This window comes from Lytechinus variegatus, chromosome 4 (assembly GCF_018143015.1).
Source record: "Lytechinus variegatus isolate NC3 chromosome 4, Lvar_3.0, whole genome shotgun sequence".
NCBI classification, from domain to species: Eukaryota; Metazoa; Echinodermata; class Echinoidea; order Temnopleuroida; family Toxopneustidae; genus Lytechinus; species Lytechinus variegatus.
The window spans coordinates 24,583,986-24,608,581 of record NC_054743.1 but is presented as its reverse complement, the minus strand read 5'-3'; the positions used below and the strand labels follow the sequence as shown (position 1 = coordinate 24,608,581).

Here is a 24,596-nt window from a genome sequence, read left to right as displayed (position 1 = left end):
ACAGAAATAAAATAGGTAATTCAAAGTAAATAAGCATGTGTTCGAAGATGACAGACCAGACAAGCTAACGATAGAGGTAAAATATGCCTTTGTTACCAACTTTTAACTTGAATGACAATGAACATAGCCCCTACACTATTTTCATATCTTCCTTAGATTACAAGAAAGATTTAAGTTTTAGTTTGTTATGAAAATAGAACATTAATGGGGCAATCGATGTTGACGAGGTTAATAAGTTTTTTTTTCAAGTTTTTGTCACCATACATGTGAGACAAGAAAGTATCAAAGTAATGCCAAGGGACTTTTCAATACAAGACAAGTGATGGCGCCATTCATGTAGTGCTATTCTAGAGTGTCAAAGATGGTGAGAGCAAATTGAAATAGGAAGAGGTGAGGAGGAGGGAAAAGTAAAGAGAGGGAGGAAATACAGAGGTGGAGATATAGAGAGATGGGATGAATTGCCTGAGGAGATATATGACATTTATAGGAGAGAAGTGGAGATGTATTACACTTTTAGGTATGTTTGTTTTTAAATAATTTTGTTTATTCATCCAAAAATTGTGGACGATTTTTGTTTTTCCAGTTCAGTTTAAAGAGGTCTTAGACCGTCAGGATTTTGATTTGTTGTTGATTTATTTGGAACTTATCATAAAATATACCTTTATATTCAAACTTGCTTTTCGATAACACACACTTTTAAGGTCTCTCCGCCCAAATCATCTCGAATATTCAGCGCTTTTAATGATGTAACGCTGTCATACATCATATTAATCAGCATGCTTAGTGCCTGCATTTAGAATGAGACGACGCTTCGGTACCATTTTATCATTTTCCCCTTCTTTTAAATGCGTGATATAGTTGTCCCGTCCTCTCGCGATAATGTTTGTTCTATGTAAATCTGCACAAACAGTTTGCGTTTCGTATTACGGGGCAATAGTCGTGAAACGTGACACAAAACGTGATAACTAGTTCATCAGACTTTCCTGTAGGTAGCTACTGTCTTTTATGTCTAATAGCATTTCAATGCATATGCTCTGCAGCATAGGTGTAGATTATGTGGGCATTGGTGGTCGCCCTGGCCACCCCCATGAAAATATTGAAGGTCAACATGAACAAATTTGTAGTGTGCATTGTTTTTGCAAATATTATGCTTAAAAAAGCATTGGAAAGTTTATAAAACAATTGAATTTGGCATAAAAATAAAAATAACCCTACAATGTGTCAACATTTCGGCGCTTATCGCGGACACACCTTTGTTTCATACACATTTGCGCGCGGAGCTTACCAAAAATTCTTGACATTTTTTCTCACTTTTGCCCCGAAATCTAGCTACGCTTCTGTCTGTGCTACATGTATACCCGCATGGTGAATTATGTATTTTGTATTGAGTATTATTATTATTATAAACGTAGTGCGATACGGCACCAGTAAAATATAGAATTATTCAATTTGCGATGATTATTCGCATTCGCAAATTTTAACACAATCAAAATTACTCTATTTTTGTCCAGCCATATTAATGTCCGTCTGTAAACTTTTGTCTGCACCCGCCCTCCCTCGTTATATATGTGTTTTTTTTTCATTTGTCTTCAATCCTTGCTTCGAGACTTATTAATCCTTCAGACGTCAGAAATATATTGTATTAACGCCTCTTCTTCGAGGAAATTGATATAGATACCGAATTGCGCCTTCAGCAAGGTCTTACTGAAATAATCATATTTGCTTACATTATATATTTATATGTTATCTCACGCTTTACACAACATTCAGTGAAGAAAGGGAAAGTTAAAAAGGGATGATGATCTTGGAGACTTTCTTCTTTTTTGTAAAGTATTCGCTCCCAATAAGCAAACCGATGCATTTCGGCATCCTTTTCTCTGCCAGTGGAAAACTAATGTTTGACAGTAATTTTCGAGATATAATAAAATTCAATCTTTCAACCTTTTTCTTCGCTTTCTATGTAATCTCAAGGAAGAGAAAAAACACTGTTCCCTCATTGATTATTGATGCATTAATCTCTCATTCGTTTTTCAGTTCGCAATTTTCAGAATAAGGTAATCTATAATCAAATGGGCATTGATCAGGAAAAAACAGCACCCACCTTTCAAAGTATTATAAACATTGTCGATCATTGGGCAGGTTTCTCGTGGCGCCTGCTTCTTAGACCCGAATAGAGAACCCTCCCGTGACTGCATGTCCTTATCAAATTATTCCTCAGCAGAAATCGAAGTTGTTGTTTGTGCCTCTTCTGACCAAATTTCCCCTCTTACCACCCTGTTCAATCTGATTTCGAGAAGTGCAAGAGCGCGTGGGAGGAGGAGGAAGGGGGTGTTCGTCGTCTTGCTGGTTCACCCTGCGTGCACTCGCGCTGAAGTTCAAACCAAAATGGCGGCGAAATTGACGTATTTAACCAATTCAGGCGTTATCAGCCAACCGCAAGAGCCCTATGTTTATCGCGGTGATCGGTCACACCAACTTCACCGATTCTTAACCGACTGGTGGTATGTCATTGGTAATAACTTTAATCTGTGGTCGGTCTTGAGTTGTTTTGTTTTTCGAACTGGCTATGACCACGGTGACATACATATAATGTAGTAGAACTGATGGTAAAGCATGGTAAATCAACGCTGTGCTTGGGTGAGAATCATCTTCCTCCTCCTTCTCTCTATCTCTCCCTCGCTTTTCTTTACTTTTGCCAAGTTAAAGCCCGTAGAATTTTTTAATAAACTCAAATACAAGCCATATTCAATATCGGATACGAATACTATTTTAATTAGTAATCAAGAGTTGTAACATTAAACTGTTAAACACAATTTGTAGTTTTTTTAATGTTGTGTAACATCTTCTATCTATACTCAGATTATTTACGAATGAAATTCATATTAAAGAAAGGACATTAAGGTTGATGATACTTTGCATTTTGTGGGAATAGATATTCTTCTTTTTATTGGGAGAGGTATAATAATCACCCCTTTTATTGATGAAGTGTGTATTTGAGGATACAATCTTATCTATCTTGATAGGAGTTCCAATCTATTTTTCAAGAATAATGTTTGCAAAGCAGATAAACATCGCTCAATTTTAGCTTGAGAAGCTTGCAAACTTCATCGCGATTTGGCCTGTATACCACTTCTGTACATTGTGGCTATGATAGAACATACGATGATACTTGTTTCAGTTGTTTGAATGCTTGATAGTTTGTTTTCATCAGAGGGCATAATTATAGTCATATTCTGATTTCCGGGATCTTTTTCTAATGTAAAAAAAAGTAATAATCGTTACACTGTAAAAAACGCTGTTTAAAATTTCAAACACGTTGTCTAAGCCCGTCACTCTAACAACTACTGTTTAAACTTTTTAAACAACTGTTTAAACTTTTTAAACAAGTTACAATTAAAAAACATTTTAACAACCTGTTGTTAGAGTGACAGGCTTACACAACGTGCATTTTTTTTTTATATAAATAAGCCACTTCGTGGGTTTTTAGTTCGAAACCTTCCTTCTTATCAAACGCCCCACCCCATACTGACGAATTGCTTGCTGTACACCTGTTTTCCAAGTACACCTTGTCTTAGAATGGCCTACTCCATCACTGATCGATTTGTTCTCCTGGGTTTGCTCTCTCAATCCTGACACACTTATTAGAGCTCAGTCACACCAAACGAAATCGATATCAAAATCGATACGTTTTTACCAATGACATATCATTCTGTTTGGAGTTGGTATCGTTCGTGTGACCGTGGCCATGGAGGTAAGAATGTAGTAGGGAGCCTATACTATGCTAATTTTTAATACGTCGTTACAAGGCTGAGTGTTTGAGAAATAAATGTCTCACCTCATTCTTATCGCTGGTGGCATTGTGATGCTTATATAATGTGGCGGATAACGACTTCACACTAACATGGAATCAATCATTTGTGTGAGGTACCGTAATGCTAATCTCAACATGCGTGTAATTTTCCAATTGTGATACTTGCGGGTGTTCATTCTCATGTTCACTATGTTCAATATTGTCGAAAAGAGTGTCTTATTCGTCTAAGTTTGAAATCAATTCACTCGGCTTCTTGGTCTATTCCGATCTACATTGTAACTTCAGCTTTCCATCTTATAATTTAATGTTATGATATACATTATGATTATCAACACGTTTTTCTACTAAGTATTAAATTTTGCATGATAATTACCTTATTCTTTTTTTTCCATTTAATGCGGAGAATGAAACGTGACTCCATTTTTCATTCCTTTGGTTACTAGCTTCAAATTCGTGTACAGTAGACTATATTATTGATATTGAATAAAGTCGACGCTTTGATTCCATATCATTTCACGCTGATAACGAACTTGACACGACTGTTTCCTCTCATCTTACCTTAAATGCTCCCACCGAAGATTTTGACGGAATTGAACCTGACCTTGTCGCTTCTGTATGAGGTCCTCTCTGATATCCAGAAATGCATCAGGGGCCCACTGCCCTTTATTAAAGCACCGCCATTTATTGACATCAAACGATGGAGTATTCTTCTTTAATGTGCCTCATGGATCGATCTACCACATAAACGTCTTAAATGTTAAAAAGCAACGTCAATTATCGACATTGATGGATGGAAATGACCGGAGAGAGATCACATTAGTGCTATATATTCAAGTTAAAATCTTATTTCTAGATGGAATGAGGATCGCGGTTTTGACGTAATACTTTCGTTACTGGTTAAACTGGTGTGGGTTTTCTTTTTTGGGGGGGGGGTTCTCCTCCTTAAAATACAGTCATTTAGACAAAATAATGTTAAAACTATAAATCCAGTATGGTCTATGTAAAAAATGCTTGCTTAAAATCCTAACACTGAAAAGAATGTAAATATAACGCTTTCGTTTCAAATCTAGATTTGTAAGTTTCTCATGTGAAATGAGACTAAGGAAGAACATGGGTATTGTGTCAGTGCCGCTGAAAATAATGAGCTCTTCACCTTACTTTGTAAAAATTGAAGTTGACCATAATAATACTGACAGGCTCTTCCTGGAAAATGGTGTTATCTGTTCGCGATGAAGGCACATGGTGCCTCATTGCCATTCACACAACTTAGCATGGTCATGATGGTTAAGATGCGGGGAGCCGTCACTCTTTTTTTAATTCATTTCTATGACTCTGATGTGCCAAAGACGGAGATGAATATTTGTCTCAGTGGTGTTTTTTCTGGTCTGGATAACAAGTGTCTCGCTCCTGGAAACAATGCTCGCGGTTTGGTCCATATACCGCATGCAACTAGCATGTTCTCCAGTATATGACATTCGAGTTTCTACAAATTCGAGTCAAGACTAGACTAGATAGATAGATAGATAGATAAATGGTTTATTAATAAAAATCAAGACATCATCGCGGCTAAGGCAAATTGCGATGTATTTACAAGGTAATAAAGACACAAAAAATATTCAAACAGGTCCTCAGTTGGCAATCCGTGTCCTTTTAGGATTCTAATAATATGTATCCTTCCATTGGCACGTTTTATTATGAAGTCGACATGATCATTCCACTTCAAATCACTACGAATATGAACTCCCAGTAATTTGACAGACACAGATTGCTTCAATGGCTGGCCGTGTATTGCTAGTAACGCTGGTTCGGGTGGCTTTTTCATAAAGCACACCTGCATACTTTCACATTTGGAAGGATTTAGAGACATTCCATTAGATGTGGACCATTCAGCAAAATTGTGCAGTGTCCTTTCCAAGACATCTGGATGATCTCCTGCAAATCTTGTATCAACCACAGTCACATCCTCAACATATTTCCAATATGCATTATCACTGTCATGTAGGGCATTATTGATAACGATTAGGAACACAATGGGCCCAAGTTTAGTTCCTTGAGGTACTCCTGCATTAAGGGTCACCCACTCTGACTTAACGCCCCTGTACCGAACACACTGAGTCCGTTCTGCAAGAAAATCGGCTATCCAGCGGATCAGTGTGGGTTTGATACCAAGTGAGATCATCTTTTGAATGGCAACCGTGTGATCTATGCGGTCAAAAGCCTTGCGGAAATCTGTCATCACAAGAGTAGACACTGCTTTACCCTTTTCTGCATGATGGAAGAGGCAGTGCAGCATATCTACTAAACAGTGTGTCGTTGATAACCCCTTTATATTACCAAATTGCTTACTGTCGAGTTCCTTTCCAATTGCTTGCATCAGCAATCTCGACACAAAACCTTCAAACACCTTAGCGAAGGTGTCAGTCAAGGAGATTGGACGGAGCTTGTCGATAGTAGCAGGGGATGTTTTAGGCACAGGGACAACTACAGCTCTCTTCCACAGCTTCGGAACGGCACCTTCAGCGAGTGAGGTATTGAAGATATGGGCCAAGGGGATACTGAGTTCACACGAAAATTCTCTGATGATCCGAGAAGGCATCATGTCGGGGCCAACAGCTTTACCAATCTTCACCTTCTTCAGCTGCTGGTAGACATGCCAAGGTTGGATGCTAGGTGGTGGAGAGGGATCAGGTAAGTATGCAGGTAGGTTCCCAACATTCAATGCCGGAACATCTTCAGACACAGACCTGAAGAAGTCATTGATCCTGTTCGCTATTGCGGGGATATCATCCTTGTCGACACCAGGAACAGTGATAAAAGTATTACTATCCTTCATATTAGTCATGATTTTGATTTCCTTATACCACTCCGCGGGATTTGCTTTCTTATGCTTCCTGACACGATCATTGTAATAATCATGTTTGGCTTTTCGTATTTCCCTTTTGACACAATTTGCAAGCTTCCTTGCCATTTCCCGATTATTATCATTGAATGCAGCTTGTCTGTCCTTAATCAAGGATTTAATGTAAGGGGTAATCCATTTCTTGTCACGACAGTGCATTCTAATGGTCTTCGTTGGTAAGAAATTGTCAATTTGGGAATTCAATATGGTGTAGAAAGATTCTGTCTGTTCATCTGATGAAATCCCAGTGATCACTGAACTCCAGTCATACTTAGTGATCCAGGACCCAAAACGTCTCATGTCGGAATCTCTCAGTGGCCTTGTTGTTCGTTTCAAAGTAGAATTTTTTAAACGAGTAGGGGCAACGGGTGACCAGATAACTGTATTGTGATCACTTGCTCCCAAAGGACAGCATATCAGTGGCCGATGGTAAAGATTAGAGAAGTTAGTCACAATTTTGTCTAGGATCCGATTCTCTCTTGTCGGCGAATCGACGACCTGTTTGAAATTGGTATTAGCAAGCAGGGTTGATAGATCAAGTTGATTAAAGTCCCCCATGATTGCAATACCGACGTCTGGATGCTGACCCATGATTTGATCCATGGTGTCCTGCAGATGGTCTATCAGCATGTCTGTAAGCAGGCTGTCGGGTGGATGGTACACTACTGCTACAACCACATGTGATATTTCTCTAGGAAGCCGATCCGGTCGCATTTTAACCCAGAGAACTTCTAGCTGCGTAGGAACTTCAACTTTCATCTCCACTGGGTTGAATGCGTTCCGTACATAGAGTGCCACACCACCACCTTGTCTAAGTAGACGCGACTTTGTGAACAGATTATAGTCAGTCATTGCTACAAGGTGTGTTGGCATATCAGATCTGAACCAAGTTTCTGTTACAGCTGCAACATCGATTTTCCTTTCTCTCAGAATGATTTCCATTTCATCTAATTTGTTGTTGAGGGATCTTGCGTTGCAAAGTAAAACAGATGGAAGATTCATACGTCTGTGTTGGCTATTTTGTCCACGATGGCTCTTAGTAATATTTACACTCACAAGATTGGCATGATTTGACATTTTCCTGTGTCCAGAGGGGTGCTGATCTCGCACACGCCTCACGACTTCAATTTCTGAATAATTCCACACCTCAAGATTTCTATCAGGAGAAACCGTTATGTGGCGAAGGTTGTTCATATTTGGTCCAGTTTGTCCAGGCATTGGCATCCGTTTGTTGACACATGGTGTAGTTAAAATTTGTATCTTCCTTTGTTTTCTCCTTCCACCTCTCTTTGTCCTCTTCTGATAAAAAGGACGAGATGGACAGATACCAAGTGCAGTAATATTGTTCCATGTCTGTTCTGTAATACTTCCTTTCTTTCCGGTCTTCCAAGTTGGGTTGCATCTCAATAGGAAGGATCGGTCATACACTATCCGTTTAATTTCTCCATTCAACTGGCTGCCACTGTTTGAAGAATAATTACCATAGTTGGTTGGTCCTGGGTTTGGGTTCACATCTCCAGACACCAATAGTTGAGACTGAAATGTTGCACTAGAATTAGCATAGTAGGCTATCCTTGTATGTAGATATCTGCCTCCTTTCAAGGTATTAAAAGGTAGTACATGGTGTCTAGATAATGGTCCTGGTAGAACATGAAGAGGTATACTTGGGCTTTCAACATTCCCAGCATGATACATGGATAGGTTGGCAATGAGTATAATAGTGATGAGCATCACTGGATCCATTGTTCACTCTCCACTCAATTCAAGCTAACAATAGGTTGTTGTATCACTGTGATGGTCAAGCATGAGTGTGTAATGCAATGGAGTAATGGCTATAAGTAGAAGATTCATGGCAGAGATACAAAACTTCAAATCTAAGTTCTGTTCAAGATAGCACGAAATATCAACCCAGATTTGTCCTCCAGCATCCATGTAACTACGAAAATACTTTGGCGACTTCTAATTTAAATGCAAGTGGGTAGTACTACACAAAAAATCACAAAATTCAGGAGCATAATGAAGTATCAGCCTGTTAGGCGAATTGAACATCATTGAACATCGATGGCTAGATATAAGTACCTGACATAGTTGGTTTTAGTTACACTGTAAAAAATGAAGTGCTTATTTTAGCACTTACAGTGCTTGTATAGTTATTTCTCTACGAGTGCTGATTTTCTAGTTAAAATTTGAAATAGATATTCAGCACTCGTAGTGCAGTCACCATACAAGCACTGTAAGTGCTAAATTATCACATCGTTATATGTCCTATATATTGACACCCTGGCAATGTTTAACGACATATAGAAGAAGGGGAGAGCAAATAATACCCTGGCCGAAATTGTTTATTACTATTTATTTGAGATCTGTATCATATCCAAAAAAAAATTCTTATGTAAATATACGTTTCCAGATGTATCAGTGGCGTACAGATTGGGTTCTTCCCCCCCCCCCCCAAAAAAAAAAAAAACATAACCACCAAGAACAAAATGGAAAGAGAGAAAAGTAAAATATATTATTTTGTAAATAATAATTTTCTATTATGTCGAAATATATCCCAGAATTGGATTTTGTTATAATAATTAAGATTTTTTTTCGTTCGCTTAGCTCGCTTGCAACTTTTTGAAATGAATTTTACGCGATTCGCCATATCTTGCCCCTTCAAAACGTTTGACTCATTAACCGACTGCTGAAAACCTATTGGGATGTTAACATGGTTAATGGAAAGGGTAGCGACACGTTTACAAGATCGCGACTAATTTTCCTTAAAAGTATATCACATGTTGCTTTGATTCTTCAAGCAATCTACCCCTGAGGATGCATAATGCCTCTACTTCGGGTAAAGTTCCACAAACTTCCATGAAGTGGTGCCTAAAGGGCGCTGGGAAAAAAACCTACTTTTTTTCTTGGGGTTAAAATGATGAGACCAAATCCCTTGCACTCTTTGGATACATCTTTATTTCTCGAGCGAGTCCATCTCTCTTTCCCACATTAGCTCTCACCACCATGATCTTGAACTGTCTTTAATTTCCTTCTTTATCGCCCCAGACCCTGGATAGAAACTCGAAGCCAGCACATGTTGACATTGATTGCTTCACACGTTCGCACGTATTGATTCGATCGGCGCTCCTCTAAATTCAATAGGGTCTGATCGAAGAGAGCCATCTTGAATGTTAGTCTAGCACTTAGGGTTTTGGCCTAATTGTGGATGGAAAGTAGACGAATTCGACCCTGGCCATGGATCAGGTCTCAAACAGGAGCCACCTGGTTCAAGAGAGATGGCCATCTCGTTCTTATCTTTTTTTTTTGGTGTGTGTGTGTGTTCTGCATTTTCATGATACTTCCTGAAGAAAGTCAAATCCTTGAAAATACCTCATTGTAAGGAAATAAAAAAAAATACATTTCAACAATGTTATTCCCTCTACTTGTCTCTCGACTATTCATGCTATTGACCTACATTAATTATGTGGTTTAAAAAAATAATAAACATTTATTTCTTAATTCTCATATTTACCATATATCCTAGTGATTTTTTAACAGTATGGCACCGTATTGCACTACCATGTCAGCTGAAAAAAAAAGAAAATTTGTGGTGTCCAAAGGACACGGATGCCCCCGCTTAATGTGATCAGAAATGCATTCAATATGATTGAACTTAATATCGTGCAGATCCAATGTGCATAGTAATGAACAAATTTAGAACTTTGAACTAAAGACTCATCCCTTTCCATAATAATCTCTGACAGAAGATATGACAGTCAGGTCATTTGATGTGACCTGACTGTATTTTGGTGTCATCTACCCAGACACCAAACATTTTTTATATCTGGTGAATATTTCCAAAGTTATCACGCGGAAACCAACTCGTATACATAATGAGCTGTGACCTTTGACCTGCGGACTCCGAATTCTTATTTAGCCTGTATTTTGGCATCATCTACCTACACACAAAAAAATAAAGCCATTAAATATTTATCGAGTTATTGCGCGGAAACCAAGTGGGGGCGGACGGACGGTCTGCGGGGGCACAAAAATCTTAATTTTTCAAGCACCCCCAGATTTCCAAATCAGAATTAAACTTTGTGTTACAAGTAAAAAATTAAAACAGCGAAATGTAATATTCAAATATTTAAATATCCCTCTCCGCTATTACTCAGTTATTGACCTCCAGTACCAGCACAGATCGTCCCTTTGAAAATCTAAAAATAGCTATTATAATTTAAGAAGTATTATAACGATAAAATAATCATTTCTAGCGAGATCTATGGTGCGTAACCTGTGCGCACCGTAGTGCACTCTACCTTTATTGCGTAACAATCAGAATGACATCGCGCATGCGTATTTTGCTCCACCAGTTTGTTACAAAAATAAAACAATGACCGCGAACTTAGTTTGCAATAATGCTCTCTGCTTTCTTTTTTCAGCTCCATGGATATAGGAATATGCCTTCTCTCTGAACTGAGGATAAAGACGTCATTTTAGGTAAGGTTGTATTACCAAGTTAGTAATAGTAGTAGTAGTAGTAGTAGTAGTAATAATATATTTGTCGTCATGGTGTTTTTTGTTTATAAGTTGTGTAGAATCTAATTTTGTTTATTTTGTTTATTTTTCTATCTAGTATATATCCACCATGTAAATTTGAAGACATTACTCTTTTCACTTTAATTGTAAATAAACTTCACGCAAGTTTGTACATTAAAGACAACAGATTCAAAGCAATCCTGAAATTACTTTGGGGTGATTTATCGAACTGTGATGTTCATGATGTTAGTTACGTTGAATTGCCTTGCGTATTTTGATGGACACGTTGACTCTTGGAGCAGACGGTCACTGCAATTCTTTCGATTGCAATTATCGATTTCAAGTGGCGAGGTGGAAGCGTGCTCAATGGGCACATTTCCGATTGCATTGTTACGTCACAATGTGCAGGAAAACAGTAGCGATTGATGTTGTTTTTTTTCTGTCGAATATGATGAAAAGAAAATACCTGAGTCAAAATAGAATTATCAGGCATTTTTCATTAGGTGTCAAATCAACTGGATGAAAAATAAACTCGTGATGGTGAAGTAGTCATCTTTAAAAAAAAAAAAAAAAAAAAAAAAAAAAGCGGTTTTTCACTGGCTGCATATTTTTCTTCCTTATTTTTAAATCAAATGAAATAAAAAATATATTTTGATTGAATCTAATTCCATAGTTAGGAAATATAAGAGTTGAATATCAAAACAGGTGAAAATATATTAAGGACCAAGTTCGTTGTAACCAGGGGGCGGGGGTGGTGGAAAAAAATCAGTCGTCAAATTTGTCAGTTATTTTAAAAAAACACACACAAGACCAAAAATGCACACATCTGATATTTGTGTTTATTTTGTTTTCTTTATTTTGTCTCTAAGTATTTTTTTAATAGATCTGTTGCTACAACGGACCACACATAACTTCTCTTTCGTGCCATAATTTCTACTGCATGAAAACGGAAAAAATAGTAAAAGCAAGACCAAAACGAAATATTCGAAATATCGTTGATGCTATATACAGCCACACGAGCAAAACTGACTCCGGGACCCGTTGCATAAAAATTATGGTAACTTTGCAATCCAATGGTAACTAACATGGAATCATTTATTCTGATTGGTTGCTGATCATTGTTACCATGGTAGTAATACCACGAGGTGGCAGAGTAACCATAATAATAACTTTTATGCAACGGGGCCCAAACCAACAAACGCTATTTACGATATGCGTCGGTTTGGAGTAGGTTTCGTCTGTATGACTGTGGCTTTAAACGGGCAAAAGGAAAGTGCAAAAAAGGGACATGTGGGAAGCCAATATGTGACTATTGATCCACATTTAATCAAAGTTCGTTTCGAAAGGTGAAAGGTCTTGGAGCTTCCTGTCAGACACTCTTCCATTCAAACAATGTATCTTATGGAAAGGCTGGTTAGGACAAGGAAATTCACCATCCGAAGCAGTTTCTCACATCAAATTCACCTGTTTTACTACCCTAGGCACCATCTCAACGTGGGTTTGAAAAGAGCACAAACCTAATGAAATAAAATGAAACCATAGGGCGCGGTGCAGGTAACGGGAACAGGTCTTCTTTAGCTTTCACTTTATCAAATTTAGTGACGTTAGGACAACGTGACACCGGCCCTCAAAATCATTCAGAATCGTTAAGGTTAAAATGAGGCTACATTCCCAGGGCAGGCATTCATGTAGGTAGATGTATAAAAAGGAGTAACCCGATTCTGAAATCTAATGTGATAACTTTTCTTTACATTACAGCTTTGTAAGCAGCAGAGGAACGCTAGGGTATAAGCGAGAATGCTAATTCAACTTTTTCTCTTTTTTTTCTTGAAATCCTTGGATATACATCTATCTGCATTAAGAATATTAAGCATAGCAATTTTGTAAAGTGTCTAAAATGAAAAAATATATAATTCCTATAGAAAAGTAAATATCAACCGAATGTATAGGCATTTCCTTTTATAGCATGTATTGTTTAGTTGTTTAATATATAACAATTATCCCGTGGGTGGTTCGGGTAATGTAAATATGTTTTGAAATTTGATCATTGCTGTATGCTTTTCAATATATTATGATATGAAATAGTGAGATCAGCAATTTGCTATTGATGAAAAGCCTTGGGACGTTTTCCCGAATCTTTCTCCGTTGTCAAACAATATACTGTCGCAACCGAAGTTGAATATTTTGTAATGAATCCTGAGTACCCACAAAATAATGATAATAATAAATAACTAAATGAGTAAAAATAGATGAATAAAATACAGAAAATAATAAATTAAATTATTAAAAAATATGAAATATAAAATAAAAATACTGCAATTTGTACAGTCATGTCAATTGAAATCAAATGCATATTCTTTGACTGATTGATTCTATTCTAATCGTGCATAGTTCACTTAACTATAATCGTCTGACGTCAGTCGTTGTTTATAGGGAAAATATTGTCATGATTACGATCAAGAAAAATGTTTAAATGTTGATTATTTATCGATTACGTAACAAGCATTTTGATGCATCAGTGGAATTGAACAGATCAAACGATAAAGCTCGAGTTAAAATTCCTTACCAAAGTTGAATGTACATACACCGTTTAATTATTATTGCATTAATCTGTTTCCGTAAGATAAACATGTTGATACCTAACGTAGATAGCACTTACATTAGTATGCGTGTGTTATTATTATGACTGTGCGGTATACATAAAGGCCACCGCAGACCTTACGGCTGGTCCACGATCCGATTTCGGAACAAATCGCACAATGCTCATTTTCTGAAACTTTGAATGAAAATTACATTTTTGTTTATTTTGGGTTTAAATTAACTGGAAGAATACTGCCATAATTTGAAAGCCTTTATTTTTGGAGTAAATTATAAATTAGTTTAAAATCGTATATACAAGCCAATCGTACGACCGCTATGACGTAATTACAGCTGGATATTAAACTCGCATTTATTCTAATCAGGATGATAGCATAGTCACTGATTTGTACATAGGTATTTGTACGATGAATTTAGAACATTACCCAGTAAGATATTCCATGTCTCAATACTAGCACCAATTTCTATTACGTTTTATTCCAAAACCGGGTCGCAGACCAATCGTAAGATATGCGGTGGCCTTCAGATAGAACTAAGGTTATTCCTTGATTGATTGAGATCCTCCTTAATTTTGTAGCATCTATTTTTTACTGGGATCCCCGATCGAATTAAATATTTCTTGGTCTTGATCATATCACTTATATGAGGTCTACATCTGCTGTGGGAGTGATTATTGACATTGAGTTTTTGATAGTTTTCAAAATTGAGCATTTTTTGTGTTTGTGACCTACCACTTCCAAACCAACAAAATTATTTACTTAAACTGAAATTTGAGAGTTTATTGAGCTTGGAAAGGCGCAACCTATAAACTTTAAGATGATTTTATAACTTGTCCAAATTGATCAACACGGTCAACAATAACCCATATAATTATTACTTGGCGGAACATAGAAACAAAATCAGTGCGAGCTGCTGAGAATGAGGAGAAAACAAGGTTTGAAGTTTCGAGTTCACTCAAGCATGATATGTCATGGATGTGCACGTTGTGCTATCTCTATAAAACTACTAAAACAGTCCAGAAAAGGCGTCGAAGAAGCCTTCCTGTCTCATCTATTATTCAACCTTACAACTTCAAATATTGACATCATGAAGAAGAATTTTTTTTCTCTCTCTCTCTCTTTGAAGAGAAAGTGGTTGTTTTTGGCTATTTACATGTATAAACAGTCTTCCCTTGCTACTTATTGTTGGTTTTGGAGTGGGAGGTCAATTTTTTTAAGACGGGAAAGATGGCCTTTGAGTGAAAGCTCCCCATTAGACCCACGCACAAGTACACACAGCATCAATAACAACACCAAAATTTTAATTGTCAGAAAATAAACCTAATTAACTGTTCAGGAAAACCATGATTCGTAATTGACTTACATTAAAGAAACATACATGTATATGTATATATATAATTTTTATTCGTGTGTCCAATGTCAACCTCGAATTTAAATAAATCGATATTTATATACTGTTGGGTTATAAATGTTATCCTTGGCAATAGTTCTTTGTTGAGCAGTCGACCATTCCATTACAAGATGTATCAACAAATCAAATGGCCTATACACGGGACTACACATGCCCGTGATTGACGCGCACAAGTCGTTGCATCTGCATCCTCCCCTTCATCTGGGCTGACGAGCGGAATGCTGAGATGGGAAGTAAATATTCTTGGTATGTTCAATAAAAGCAAAGACGGCTGTTACTGCCGTTGTTTCAAGAGAGGCTATGCATTATTGGAGGAATAACAGTTGTTAATTTGTGGTCGTTCCGATGCGTTCCCGTGGAGGAAGATAGAACAGCCCTCCTTCGCCCTCATCAGTTCATCTTGATTTACTGGCTCCTAATTGGCACTTGGCTTTAATCATGGAATGACAGATCGGTCGCATAGCCAGAGGTATGGAAAGGAATAATTTCCCTAAAAAATGGCGCCTTATATAAGATTAAAGAAAAACATGCACAAAATGCATTATTATGGGCGATGACGATGAAATATGGAACCATTTCTCTTTATTTTTTGCTCCTCTCCACCACCACTCTCTTCCCCACCCGCTTCCTCCTCCAACCTGGAATTGTGCATGGTATGATAAGTACCAACTGAGGGGCTGCGGTGGAGCAGTTCCGCTCTCTATTGATAGGGCACGTTAACTTCCATTCCCCGCCCCCTTACAAAACACGCTTCGCCGTTATAACTGATGATTACGTCAATTTTCCCCTAGTGAATATAAACATACGAGCTGCTTAGCTCTCCCTATTCACAAGTGTAAATGATCACCGAACAGATCAACAAACAAGGGGGAGGAGAAAGTGTATTGATACAGGGCTTAAACGAGCTGCGAAGACAGGATGACTTATCACTTTGAAACCGGGCACGGGTAATGTGAACTTTTCTATCTATTCTTTTTTGTGTGCTTACTCCTGAAGAAATTTAAAGGGCACAACATACTTTAAGAGAATGCAGTGGTCACGACGTGGTTCTTGGATTAGGAAAGCATGGTTTTTTTTGGGGGGGGGATCTCCTTGATAAGCCAGCATATCCATTAAGGTTACGATCATGAACATTATTCCTTTTAGGAGCGGACTGGGAAATATATAGTGTTAGTTATCCGTCAATAAATTCATAATATACATTGTCTTTGTGTATTATGAGGGTGTGTGTGTGTGTTTGTGGGTGATGGGGGTGGGACTGATACTCATCAGCTCTATGAGCATCGCTTGAAAAGAGGCTCACATTGAATTATCTTTGTCTACACTATACGTCATTCCTACACGAATCCCATTAGGAGTTGAGAAATTGCTGACATAAAATGCCAACGGAATGCGGGCTTGCGACATATTTACGATATTATTTCACACATCCCAAACGCCTTGGAGTTGGTTTGATGGTGGTGGGGTTCGATATTCAATTTCCTGGTCGCCTACATCGTGCGCTATCGACATCACACCCGTGCATCAGACAAGATTAATGCCCGTCTCTATCGGGGCGAACGACGATAGGTGTCATAGGAGGAGGTGGAGGGGTATATACTACACCCCTCCCACCCCAATTGAAAACCAAATAAATCTCATACACAAGCTTTTCGTTGAACATTCTTGTCTTTGACTGCTATGGTGCTGAGGAATTGTGAGACTATGTATCTAAGGTAATACTGAAAATAATACATGTATATGCTTTTTGAGTTAATACAAACGTACAGTATGTCATACGTTTATATATTAAGTTCAAAAGCATAAACATTGATGGATACATCACTCATTATCTTTCCGAATTCTTCCCGTGACTTCCTTTTCTAGGGAAGGTTGGATTTAAGATTTTTTTTAAATCTAACCCACTCTTCTGCTTCGTATATACATTATTCATTCTTGCATTTCTTTTCAACTAATAGTACTTTGTTTGTTGAATGGACGAAATTTTGTTAAAAACGGTAGCTAGCCTACAATACACTGGTGCCTCGATATTTATTATTTATTTCCAGCTCGCAAAGTACGGTGCAATGAACTCGTTTCAGTATTACAACGGACACTTTAAACTCTTTATTCTCGGACTCATCCTCATAAAAATATCTTAAACATGAATTCACGAACTTATGCAGTCCGTTGTCATGGGTTACGCACGTCATGCGGTCAGGCAATGGGTTGATACACTGAATTATTAATTGTTACAAACCTCTGAATCTTTGATAACATGTGATGTTTCTTCTGTCCGTATTAATGACACTAATGGATCATAATTTTTCGAAGTATGTATGGTGTATTGTCGTGTGAACCAGGGTCTTTCCAGATGTGCAGACAATGTTACTGTGCCGTTAAATATTTTTAATCGCCATCTATCGTCAAAAGCATTGCAGGTGGTGACGTATTAACATGATGAAAATATTAACGAACCCTGGTGATTTTTTTTTTTATAACGTAGATTGAAGTCTAGTTGGACCGAATAGGATTCAATACCAAAACTTATTGTTTTCCCATTTTGGGGGAAAATTTGTACCATTTTTTTTCAATTTGGGTTAAGGTATTGAGGTTATCCTTCGATGTTTACGTTGCAATTATAAAATTTATAATATTAACCATGTTAACGATTATTTGTGTTAATGATATATATACGTATACTTAAATACTCACTTGAGAGAGAATTTATCCTTTTCATGCAGGATATATATATATATATATATATATATATATATATATATATATATATATATATATATGTATATATATATATATACCTATTATAAGAATATTTTTAAGCATGCAAACTGTGAGATCTTCTGTGAGAGGAATAGTATTTTGTATCACCTGACAAACGGTTCCTTTGGCATGATACAAAACGAACAGAAAAGAAAATTGACTATTGAAACAATGTTTGAATAAAGATTATTATAATTATATGACAAAATAAATCCCGTAATTTTACAGCATAGTTTATTAAATTGGACAGGATTTTTGTGCAACATGCATCGATATGATTTTCTCTAATATTCGGATATTTTTATTCGTTCTTCGCACCCCTAGATTTTGTTTTATACATGTAAAATAATTATGATTGAAAATAGATGGAATCTGCGGTACATGTATGTGGCTGTAATCCTCCAAATACATGTGCAAATTACAAACCGATTAATAGGAGGTTCTAGGTTCGAGCCCTGCGTCTCGCCTTTCAGCCGGTGACGCCGAGGTCCGTGTTTAAACAGAACCTTACCTCACAGTCACAAGAGGGAAACCGACACCAGACCAACCAAAATCTACACTGTAAAAACTGTGGTGTTAAAACTGACACCAATTGGTGTTAATAGAGGACCACACCCTGAGGTTGTAAAATTACACCCTAGAGATTGAACATAGCACCAAAGAGTGTGAATGTAACGACCAAAGGTGTTGTTATAACACCTATAGGTGTAAAACTAACACCACCAATTTAACACCGGTATAAAATAACTGGTGTGGTCCTCTGTACACCGGTTAACACCACAGTTTTTGCTGTGTGATACGCTTCGTTCCAATTACAGCGTAACTGTATTATCATTTCCATGATTACGCTGCATGTATGCGTGCGTTGAGTGGCTATTTACGGGAACTGCATCATTTTCTTGCTATCTAGTTATCCAAGACTGTATCCTGTGTGGATTTATAACCATCCATGCTATAACCGACTTCACATACAATTTTTTATTGTACTCATGACCTTGGAAAAGATATAAAAAGAGACCTTGTTAGATAGTGATGATGCTTCTGAAAGAAAATGTGCGGGTACCTTTTTAATGATGATTGCAGAAACGTGTCTATCGTGAGAAGATAGAGAGAGAGGGGGAGAGAGGCGAAGAAGAGGAGAGTGAAATGAGAAGAGAGAAATAGAGAGAGTGAGGATAGATAGGAAGATGAATTATCTGGATATGAACAAGCATAATAGGAGGGAGCAAAGTTTAGCAGAAAAACATATAGAAGGGAATTGATTAATACATGATAATAATTGTAAACCTGTTCTATATATATATATATATATATATATATACTACACGAACACACCCACATACCTGTTATACTAATTCTATGAAAGGAAATTAAATAAACTGATAATAGCATGTGCTAGTAATTAACATGCATATTTCGATGTTTAAATCTTTTGTCACATATCATAGTTACTATCTGATGACAATAACAATAAAACATGGTGATTGCGATGTAATAATAACAAATCATTCCACAGCATTATCACGATTATTGATCTTTAATACTTCCATGCAGTGTTTTCCCCTCGTCTGATCGGCACACCTGGCATAATTAAATCAATGTCTGCATATTACTTTCGCATACATGGCATAATGCGTTTAATCGAAGCAATCATCATTTCTATATACCCCTCTATCCATAACTAATCCGTTCTGTGAACGGTGCGTATAATAGTGGCGCCCCGCTAAGATCACGTGGTCATGTATTTGACGATTTAATACGCCGATAAACCCATATGGTTTAACGATATCCTTCACACTTGTTAGTGAGAATCAGCAATTAACTGCACGTTCAATTGCAGGTTGGTTACGGCGTGTACATGTATATAGAAGTGACCGTGCGTGGGTTGTGTGTGTTTTTCTGTCTATTACACACTGTGATGTTTAAGGGCGAACCGTCAGCTGTGAGGGAGAGATAAGAAGAGAGAAAAGGGGAGGGAAAAGGCGCGCGATTTCACCGTGACATCTTTTAGCATTACGACCACCCTGCCCGAGTCGTCTGCTCGTGTATTTTCTCCAAATCACCTCCTGTAATGCATTCCGTGATCTCGATTTAATCTCAATCGTGGTGTTTTTGTGGAATAATTGTTGGATTTTCTTCTCGATTTACTTTTGTTTTATTGGAGTGCCCTCGTAAGATGTTAACATCGCTTCGATGTGGATTAGGTTCGTTGATGAACTTGGAGGTCAGTGCGCCGGAAAATTGATCAGATATCTAGCTAGTACACACGCAGGCATGGTACATTGACTGTGCAAATCACGTTTCGTTGTACAGATATAGGGTAAGCAGTTTGGTTCAGGTTTTGACAAAATATTCAAATGTACTGGCAGGCACTGCAATATAGTGAATCAAGTAAGCTGAAGTGTGTTGGAGTAGATCTTTGCTGAATCTCAAATTACTTTTGCATGTTCAAAGGCCTCCGTCTTTAGACCTAAATTTTACACGCTGCACAAACGCTCTTTTCTCATTGGTTCTTTCGCACAGAATGACATGCCATTTAAAAAGATGTACACAAAAAAATGAAATTTAAAATGACGGTTAAAGTGAATGTGTTGGGGTAAAATCATGGTTGTTTAAATCAGTATGTTATCTCTGATATATCAAAAACAATTAACCATATCAGTGAACACAACATTGTCATATCCTATCAATGAATCTCTTTAGGAAATAACTACATGTAAGCAGTAAGTATCCAACAACCCTAACGACGTATCCAATAATCCAACACTCTAAAAAATGAAGTGCTAAATTAGCACTTACAGTGCTTGCATAGTGACTGCACTACGAGTGTTGTTTTTTAGTTAAAATTTATACTAGAAAATCAGCACTCGTAGTATATATTATACAAGCACTTTAAGTGCTAAATTAGCGCTTCAATTTTTACAGTGTACAGTGTGTCCCACAGTGTGGAACACACTGTGAAATCATCATCATCACACTGTTAAATTTGATTATTTCCAACAGTGTGAAACAATGCACTGTCTCCTATTATGAACACATGCACTGCGACCACACAAAATATGGTACTTGTAGTATTCACAGTGCAGAATAACTTTACACTTGAAATTCAGCGCTTCACCAGTGTGAATCGCTTCTTTATGTATAGTTAATTATGTAAACACGCTGTCACTCTGTTCTTTTCAGCAGGAATAATTTTTGTTAGCCAGGATGTTTTGCTTATAATTATGGCTTTACCATTATTACTGGTATGCCCGATCAAATACTATTTATTGATAACAATCTTAATAATAGTGTACTTCATGCTTGGTGACAAGCCATGTATAATGTTACCTAATATCATGATACACTCTATAGGTTGAAGACTGGATATTATACATACTTCGATTGTGAAGCCAATACTGTATTACTTCGCATCAGTGTGCAATTAGAAGATACATACGAACATAATGAATGAAAATTCAAATCCTGTAATTAATTTCTTTGTTACTTTGATGTTAATATTGAACAATTCCTTATAGTTAATGTTCTAACTATACACGATATATGACCGACGTGGCGGTTGTATGACTGTAATAACGATAGCACTCCCCTTAAATCGTGCATGATTCCATTTTTCCAAAGCTAGTGGGATGTACGCGAATCGATTAGTTCCATGGAAAAGTGAATTAGCAAGCAGAAGTATTGATCGATTGTACAAGCAGAGATTCCTGACTGATTTTATAAAATACATGGATGTGTTTGCCACGTCTGTGTAACTCCACATAATCACAACATACAACTATTGAGGATTGTGATGTTTGTTGAATATGTGTCTCGATGCAGTCACCCATTATGCAATAATTGGTTTTATGACGTATGGCTAATTCATGAATTAGACTCAATTAATGCATTGATGATATGCTATGGTAAGACATATTTTCGGAGTACTGATAAAGCGATTTTAGGCAGCCATTTTAATAATGCCATTGTTATGCTAGTAGTGGCCATGTACATGTACACATTTTGAAAATATTCCTTGTATTTTCATTACGAACGAAATAACTTAAATTTTGCAAATCTTGTAATCACAAGGAGTTAATACTTATATCAACTTAATGAAATAACTTAATGAAAGCATTTTGTACTATTGAAGTAAAAAAATTTATACTTAAAGAACTCTTATTCTCATCGTTTTGGATATTAATATAGGGAGGAATATACAAATCGTGACGACCGAAAAATGTTACTTTTCCGTTTGACATGATAATGACGATAACCAATATAACCATAGAGTATATTCAAGAAGGGATGAGGGGAAAGAGTTAGTGGCGTTTTTTCGATACTCATGTCAGAATTTTAGTTCTCTTTCAACTTGATTTATGTCTCACATTTGCTCTAAGGCGGCCGTACGGCGATTCGAAAACAACCCTTTCTTATTTTTTTTTGTACCAGCTAAATATAGGTGGTTTGAATGAAAATGGATAAAACAACTATTTTCGACTCGCCGTACTGCCGCCCTGAAATCAAATGTGACTAAAGTATTACTTTGATGAATGTATATGGTTAGGTGACGCCGAAATATAAGCCTTACGTGACTGTGAATTATGCATGACGTTTATTCCATTATGCCACTTCTCTTCCTCTATTCATAAAAGCTGTGAATGAACAAAAAGGCGACAGGGATCTTTGGAAAATGATAATCATGATTATGATAGAGAGAGAGAGAGGTGGCGCATGGAGTCGGAAAGTTGGAACGTATAGCAATATTGAGTAACATTTGCAGAGGGAGAGGGGATAGAAGTGTTTTCAATATAAACTTGACAAATGCGGTGTTGAAATTGTTTTATACGCTGTTTGACGTTATCGCCATTCCACATCATAATTATGACTGCGTTGTCCCGCTATAATTATGTTGGGTTGAGGCGAAAGCATTTTATCGTTCATGACCGACTTTTTTCTCGCAAGGCAGTTTATCAATGACAAAAATCAACCAACTGTGAAATAAAACGTCACCATCGCCAGGGTAATACAATATGACGTTAATTTTTAGAATAATTTCGTTATGAAAGTTGAACTGACAAAAACAATATTTTGGTGATAATAAGGCCTACAAATGCCAAACCATATGGAGGTGTTTAATACTTGTGGCTACATAGTTATTAATCATGGACTGATTGATTATCAATGATTGATTGATTATTCATTGATCGACTAGTCTGTCATCAAGCCATTCATCGATATTCCTTTGACAATGATGACCTTGAGGCAAATTTGTTGATCTTGAAATGTTGCCGTATTGTAAAGCTTTGCACGCCATAAATAGCCTACATAATGAATGATTATGCGTATGCTTTACCATTATTTTTGACAATATGGAATCATGATTAAAATATATTAATCATCCCTATTCTAAGGTCATAATTAAGATGTGTATCGTAACTAAAAGCCTGTACCAATCTCTCTTCTTTTACCATTTTGGCGTTACGTATTTTGGATACCAACAGGTTGCGAACGTTATGTGATGACATGCTATATAGTGCTTGTAAAGCAACAAACATCGTTTATCTAACATCTCCTATTTTTCTTCGACCTCCCATTTCATCTTTTTTTAAAATACATTTTCTTAGAAATATTGCCACGAATCACTTCCCACACGTATCACATGTCCCTCGGTATCATTTTTTCACCAAATTCTAAATACACCTATAAATTATTTGACTGAAATAAGAGTTAATGATTTTCCTATCTATTATTTCACATCAGCATGATCATTATCTGTTTGAAATTCAACAAGGTTGAACTTCATTTAAAGATGTAACTCCATCGCCAAAATGAATAAATAAGGGTTTACCCGAGTGAAAACATGGAAAACAAAATGAAATTGATACCTACTTCAGTGTGTAAATAAGTTTATTTTTGGATAGATGCAGCAAAGAAAACGATTGTGTATTACTTCCTGATACAGAAAAAAATGCAGAATCCACAGTTACCGGTGATATTGAATACGCATATAGACGTAGTTCAAGCAATAATAGTCAGAAAAGTGAAACTGATTGCAATCGAGCCATTGGTCGCAGCGGTATATTGAAGTGGGCTGCAAAAGTGGTACGTTCCTCTATCTCGACATTCGTGGAGGGGTTAAAAGGGCAAAATGTGAGAGAGTATGGAGAGAAGGGGGAAAAAAGAAAAAAAGGCGTGGTCAAACGATGGAGAACAAAATGGAGAAAAGAGAAGAAAAAAGAAGGAAAGCATGTTTTAACGACGAAATATTGCACAGAACCAAACATGCCAAAAGTCAAACTTAGGTAGCGTGAATCTTTATTGCATGCCCCAGGTATCATGTTGAATATGTTGAAAGGAAGAAATATGAGGTATTCGCCCGCGAGCGCTGTTTCGTCCTAGTTACGCCACCGATCCGTTGAGACCGGGTATTTATCTTGACCAAACGGGTGATATTGCATAAATAGGACCGGTCATTGACACTTTCATCGCGTACGGGATATGGGTATTTCAGTACTCCGCGTTTAGGGCACGGTCACACCACCGAAACCGATTACAAACCGGTGCAAGCTATTACGTTATTACCAATGACAGACCAGCGGTCGGCTTGGAGTCGGTTTC

General features: G+C 37.1%; 1 protein-coding gene across 3 annotated transcripts in view; it reads left to right on the top strand.

The window, feature by feature from the left end:
* The window catches only part of LOC121413672, a 70,146-nt gene that overhangs the window by 34,745 nt on the left and 10,805 nt on the right, over window positions 1-24,596 (top strand). For 2 of the 3 annotated variants that reach the window (XM_041606590.1, XM_041606591.1), the window contains one exon: window positions 11,132-11,189. The gene's annotated coding sequence lies outside the window, so the exon portion shown is untranslated. Of the gene's footprint in view, window positions 1-11,131; window positions 11,190-19,848; window positions 20,317-24,596 lie in introns of those variants that run through there. The other variant, XM_041606592.1, reaches the window with a different exon arrangement.